General features: G+C 40.8%; 1 pseudogene; it reads left to right on the forward strand.

Annotated features, from left to right (window-relative positions):
• Nucleotides 1-4,054: 4,054 nt before the first annotated feature.
• On the forward strand, nt 4,055-5,259 carry LOC131754621 (tubulin beta chain pseudogene; annotated as a pseudogene).
• The last annotated feature ends 1,435 nt before the right edge of the window (nt 5,260-6,694 follow it).

Consider the following 6,694-nt stretch of genomic DNA (forward strand, 5'->3'; position numbering starts at 1 on the left):
GAATAATGATACCATGAACATTCTTAAACATGTATTTTTGTGTCAATATTTATTGGTCTTATTGCTAGAAGTAGAATTGGATATTAGGTAATTAGTTATGGATACATACAATTTTAGTAGATAGTGTTAAGCAATTTCCTAAAGTGCATTTTATCAACTTTATCTCTTACCAGTTGGGTATAAAATGTTCTAATTGCTCTGCATCAGTCTTTGTAAATTTTAGCCATTTTATTGAATATGTAGTGATATCTCAGATGGGATTTAATTTACATTTTTCTGATGACTTAACGTTGAACACCTTTTCATATGTTTATTGACGTTTGGAGATGTGAAGTACCTCTTCAAGAATGCATTCTTCTATTGAATTGTCTGTGTCTTTTTTTCTCACTGATTTCTAGAAATTCCTTCTATATTTTGGGAATGAGACTTTTGTCAACTGCATGTATTGCAAATGTCTTCTCATACTATGTGGTTTACCTTTCACTTTCTTCAATAGTGTCTTCTGATGATTACACTTTCTTAACTTTAATGTAGTCTGATTTATTAATATTTTCATTTATGGTTAATGCTTTTTGTCTCTTATTGAGAAATCTTTCCACATGGAAAGATCATGAAGATCTTGTTTTATGTTACCTTCTAGACATTTTATTAGTTTACTACTTATATTTAGCTCTACTATCCAACTGGACTTAATTACGGTGCAAAATAGGGATCAAGTTTCATTTTTTTCCCATGTGAAGAGCCAGCTGACCTGGCACCATCTACTGAAAAGACCATCTCTCCACTTCTCTTCTATACTGCAACTTTTATCACAAATCAAGAGTTCATGTTTGTGTGTGTCTAGTTCTAAATTCTCTGTTCTGTTCCACTGATCTATGGCCAATTATTTTGGCTTTCAGCCCAGATATTCAGTAGTACAAGTTGTCCATGTTTTCCTTCTGCTTTAAGAGTATTTTGGATATTCTTAGCCCTTTGCATTTCCACATACATTTTAGAATCAGCTTGTTAACTTTAACAACAATAACAAGGAAAAACTCATTCAGGTTTTGGTTGTGATTTAAATCTATAAATGAATTAGGGGAGAACTGACATCTGTACAATACTGCATCCTCCAATCAGTGAACATGGTACACACATCCACTGATTTATGTCTTTAATTTCTATCAATAATGCTTTACAGATTTGCGTGTAGATGCCTTACATATCTTTATTAAATATATATCCAAGAGTTTTATATTTTTAAGGCCACCACAAATAATCACTTTATTCTGTTATACAGAAGTATATAAAAATTTATATGTTGAACTTGTACCCAGGAAACTTGCTAAACTTATTAACCACATAACTTATCTGTAGACTGTTTTGGATTTTCAGTGTATGCAATTACATTGTATAAGAATAACAACATTTCCATTTCTTTCTTTTGAATCCTTGTAGCTTTTAATTTTTCTTTGCCTACATAACCTTACTTCTGTAAGGTTTTCCTGTCTCATTCCTAGTCCAGAGGAAAGCTTTCAACAGTTCTCCTTTAAGTATGATGCTTGCTGTATGCTTTTTGCAGATGTCCATAACCAGATTAAGGAAGTTTCCCTCTATTTCTAGTTTGCTGAAGTTTCTTTTATCATGAAGAGATGTTGAATTTTATCAAATTATTTTTCTGTATCTATTTTTCTCTTTTATTATGTTAATGTGGTAAATCACACTAACTGACTTGCAAATGTTAAACCAAACTTTGATTTCTGGGTTAAAATCTATTTGATCATGATATAATATCCTTTTCATATATTGCCAGATTTAGTTAGATAACAAAATCCTAAAACAATGTTAGCAATGTTCATGGATGAGATTGGCCTGATATTTGCCTTATACCAACCTTCTCAGGTTTTGGCGTTAAGGTTATTCTGGCCTCATAAACATATTGAGGTGCAGTTAGTCTTTTTATTCTCTGGAAGATTTTGTGTCAGATTAGCATTATTTTTTCTTTTTATATTTGGTAGGATTTGCCAATAAGACCATTTAAATATGGAATTTCCTTTTTGGTGAAGGTTTAAAATGCTGATTAAATCTAAAAATTATAGAATGGGAAGAAATAGCATCAGGCCTGAAAGTCATTCTCTCCTTTCACTGAAAGACACCTGGGTAGAAAGAAAGATGACCTAGTCAAGTAAACTTCAAGACCAAACTCAGTCCTTCTACATGCCGTAAGTGCCAAGTATATCCTTTCTGAGAGTCATATCTACAGCAAGGAGAAATTTGCCATTTTCAGAATTATTTTTCCTTGATTGTGTTAAGAATTAAATTTTGCTACTGCAATTGTCCCTACTTTCCTTGGCTTTACTGTAAACATATCCTTGTCAGTTTTTTTTTTTTTCCTAATATTCCCTTTTAGTCACCTCTCAGTGTCCAACAAAACAGGCTGATGGAATAGGAAAGGAATCAGAGAAAAATATTAATATATTAATATCTAGAATGCTATTCCCACAATATCCATGTATTAATTAGAAAAAAATGAATGATAGAAGCAAATTTGGGATATTATTTATGAAATAAGTGACAGAGAAAGACAAATATCATATGATCTAACTTATATGTGGAACCTGAAAAAAAACATAGAAACAGAATAGATGGTGGTTTCTGGAGCTGGGGGTGCAGGCTGAGAATGAGTGAAGACAATCAAAGTGCACAAACTTCTAGTTATAAGACAAATACATCCTGGGGATGTAAGATACAGCAATGATGACTGTAGTTAACAATACTGTATTATATACTTGAAAGTTGCTAAGAGAGTAGATCTTGAACACTCTCACTACACACACAAAAAATTGTAATTATGTGAGTTGATGGATGGGGTAACTAATCTTATAGTGGTAAACATTCCACAATGTATACATATATCAAGTCATTATGTTGTACACCCTAAACTTACACAATATTATATGTCAATTGTATCTCAATAAATCTGGGAAAAAAATGCAAAAATTATTTGAAGGTGTGTTGTAATTAGCAGAAAAAGTGAAACTGCTCAGCCTTGAAAGGTAAGACCAGGTCAAGTCTCTTCCAATGTCACACTAGCATTCACCCACATTTGGCCTCCCAAAGGAAGAAGCAGGAGATAAATAAGATGCTTTAGTTGACAGTTTGATATGGGAAACACTTAACTTTTTGATGGCTTATCTCAGTCAGAATTCAGTGGTTATTTCCCATCGTAGCCTAATAACATGAAAAGTAAGCAATCATGTCACTGGTGTCATGCCCTTAGAAATGTGACTCAAGAAAGAGGGAAGAGATATGGGAACATATGTATATGTATAACTGATTCACTTTGTTGTAAAGCAGAAACTAACACACCATTGTAAAACAGTTATACTCCAATAAAGATGTTAAAGAAAAAAGAAATGTGATTCAAGACAGTCACAGTGCTCTTCAACATGTTTTCTTCTTTCCTTGATCATTTTTAAACTGGTAACTTACATTTGAAGTGACTTTGAGAATGATTTTTTTTCTTTCTTCATACAAAAAAGGAAGGGGGAGGGGAGAACATTCCCAAGCTCGTGCTATGAAGTCCTTTTGGAACAAACCTAGTTTCTCAGTTAAGTGGTAATCAATATTGCTGCCAAACAAATTATCTTTGCAGTGAGACATAAAGTATATCTTTGTGTTTCCTAAAAATTAAAAAAGCCCTATATTAACCCTCTTAGGTTATGACATGGGCAAAATTATCAATAAAATCATAGCCTTTATTCAAAAGCCTCCAAGCTCTCTCAGAACATTCCTGCCACCACATTAGGACCTCACTGTTCCAGCCTCTGAGGCCCATCCCATCCTTCCACCCTGCGACCAGCAGCAGAGAAAAACTAATTACATACCATTTTCTTGCCCCGTACACACTTTGAAATGAGCAAAAAGATTAGAGTAAATTTTGGCAGTGAGGGAAATGGTGCACATCCAGGCCAGTCAGTGTGGCAGTCAAATTGGTGCCAAGTTCTGGAAGGTGATAAGTGATGGACATGGCATTGACCCCACCAGCACCTTTCACGGGGCTAGCAACCTGTAGCTGGACCGCATCTCCATGTACTACAGTGAAGCCACAGGTGGCAAATTTGTTCCTTGTGCTATCTTGGTGGATCTAGAACCAGGGACCATGGACTCTGTTCACTCAGGTCTTTTAGGTCAGATCTTCAGACCAGACAACTTTGTTTTTAGTCAGTCTGAGGCAAGCAACAACTGGGCCAAGGGCCACTATACAGAGGGGGCCAAGCTGGTTGACTCGGTCCTGGATGTGGTTCAGAAGGAGGCCAAGAGCTGTGACTGCCGGCGGGGCTTCCAGCTGACCCACTCGCTGGGAGGGGGCATGGGCTCTGGAATGGGCACCTTGCTCATCAGCAAGACCTGTAAAGAATATCCTGACCACATCCTGAACACCTTCAGTGTGGTGCCCTCACCCAAAGTGTCCGACACTGTGGTTGAGCCCTACAACACCACCCTCTCTGTCCATGAGCTGATGGAGAACACTGATGACACTTACTGCATTGACAACAAGGCGCTTTACGACATCTGTTTCTCACCCTCAAGCTGACCACGCCAACCTACAGGGACCTGAAGCACCTCGTCTCAGCCACCATGAGTGGTGTCACCACCTGCCTCTGCTTCCCTGGCCAGCTCAATGCTGACCTCCACAAGCTAGCAGTCAACATGGTGCCCTTCCCACGTCTCTACATCTTCCTGCCTGGCTTTGCCCCTCTAACCAGCCGTGGAAGCCAGGAATATCAGGCCCTCCCTGTGCCCGAGCTCACCCAGTAGGTCTTACATGCCAAGAACATGATGGCTGCCTGTAACCCCCGCCATGACCAGTACCTCACTGTGGCTTCTGTCTTCCGTGGATGGATGTCCATGAAGGAGGTGCACGAGCAGATGTTCAACGTGCAGAACAAGAACAGCAGCTACTTCATGGAATGGATCCCCAGCAACATCAAGACGCCCGTCTGCGACATCCCACCGCATGGCCTCATAATGGCGGTCACCTTCATTGGCCGCAGCACGGCCATCCAGGAGCTGTTTAAGGGCATCTCAGAGGGGTTCACTGCCATATTCCGCCAGAAGGCCTTCCTCCACTGGTACACAGGTGAGGGAGTGGACGAGATGGAGTTCACCGAGACTCAGAGCAACATGAACGACCTCGTCTCCAAGTACCAGCAGTCCCAGGATGCCACTGCAGAAGAGGAGGAGGATTTCAGTGAGGAGGCCGAAGAGGAGGCCTAAGACCGAGTCCCCATGACTGCAGGCTTCTCAGTTCCCTCCACCTTCTTCCTCAACTGCCCCTTTCTTCTCCCTCAGAATTTGTGTTTTCTGCCTCTATCTTGTTTTTTCTTTTTGGTGGTGGTTGCGGGGGGGTGGTTCTAGAACACTGCCTGGTATATGATAAGCGCTCAATAAATATTTGTTGTTTGTTGAATGTCTCCTCTCTCCACTCTGGGGAACCTAGATTTCTGCCATTCTGGGTAACCCTATATTTCCTTCTCGTGCCCATTCCTCCTACCTGTCCAGTTAACATTTCTCTCTCTGTTTTTCAGATAACTCTTCAAGAAGGCAAAAATAAATGGGAATTGAAAACAAAAACAAACCAAAAAACAAAAACAAAAGCCTCCAAGACCTCCTGAATTGAACAATTCTGACCCTCCCTGGGCATGGCTCTGCCATTGGATTACGAATCTTTTTAAGCTGCAGTGTTTTATATAAAATAAATACATTTTATTTAAATATATTTTTACACAAATGGAATTTCTGTATTTCAGGGTAGAATTGTATGTAATTATGTAATTTGGTCAGTTGGATTCAGTTCAGTTTATCTTCATACCATAATATTAAAGGGTATGGAGATATAATAGTTCCAACACTCCTAGAGAGCTTTAAAAACTGCTAGGATGGGGGAGGAGCTTCCAGATGGCGGAAGAGTAAGACATGGAGATCACCTCCCTCCCCAAAAATACATCAGAAATACATCTACATGTGGAACAACTCCTATAGAACACCTACTGAATGCTGGCAGAAGAACTCAGACCTCCCAAAAGGCAAGAAACTCCCCAGGTACCTGGGGAGGGCAAAAGAAAAATGAAAAAATAGAGACAAAAGAATAGGAACAGGACCTGTACCAGTGGGAGGGAGCCGTGAAAGAGGAAAGGTTTCCACACACTAGGAAGCCCCTTCGCGAGCAGAGACTGTGGGTGGCAGAGGGGGAAGCTTCAGAGCCATGGAGGAGAGCGCAGCAACAGGGTGTGGGGGGCAAAGTGGAGAGATTCCCGCAGAGAGGATCGGTGCGGACCAGCACTCACCAGCCCGAGAGGCTTGTCTGCTCACCCGCCGGGGCGGGCGGGGGCTGGGAGCTGAGGCTCCGGCTTCGATCGGATCACAGGGAGAGGATTGGGGTTGGCTGCAGGAACACAGCCTGAAGGGGTTAGTGCGCCCCGGCTAGCCGGGAGGGAGTCCGGGAAAACGTCTGGACCTGCTGAAGAGGCAAGAGACTTTTCCTTGCCTCTTCGCTTCTGGTGCGCGAGGAGATCGGATTAAGAACTCCGCTTAAAGGAGCTCCAGAGACGGGTGCGAGCCGCGGCTATCAGTGTGGACCCAGAGACGGGAATGAGACACTAAGGGTGCTCCTGCCGCCACCAAGAAACCTGTGTGCGAGCACAGGTCACTA

This window comes from Kogia breviceps, chromosome 4 (genome assembly GCF_026419965.1).
Source record: "Kogia breviceps isolate mKogBre1 chromosome 4, mKogBre1 haplotype 1, whole genome shotgun sequence".
NCBI classification, from domain to species: domain Eukaryota; kingdom Metazoa; phylum Chordata; class Mammalia; order Artiodactyla; family Physeteridae; genus Kogia; species Kogia breviceps.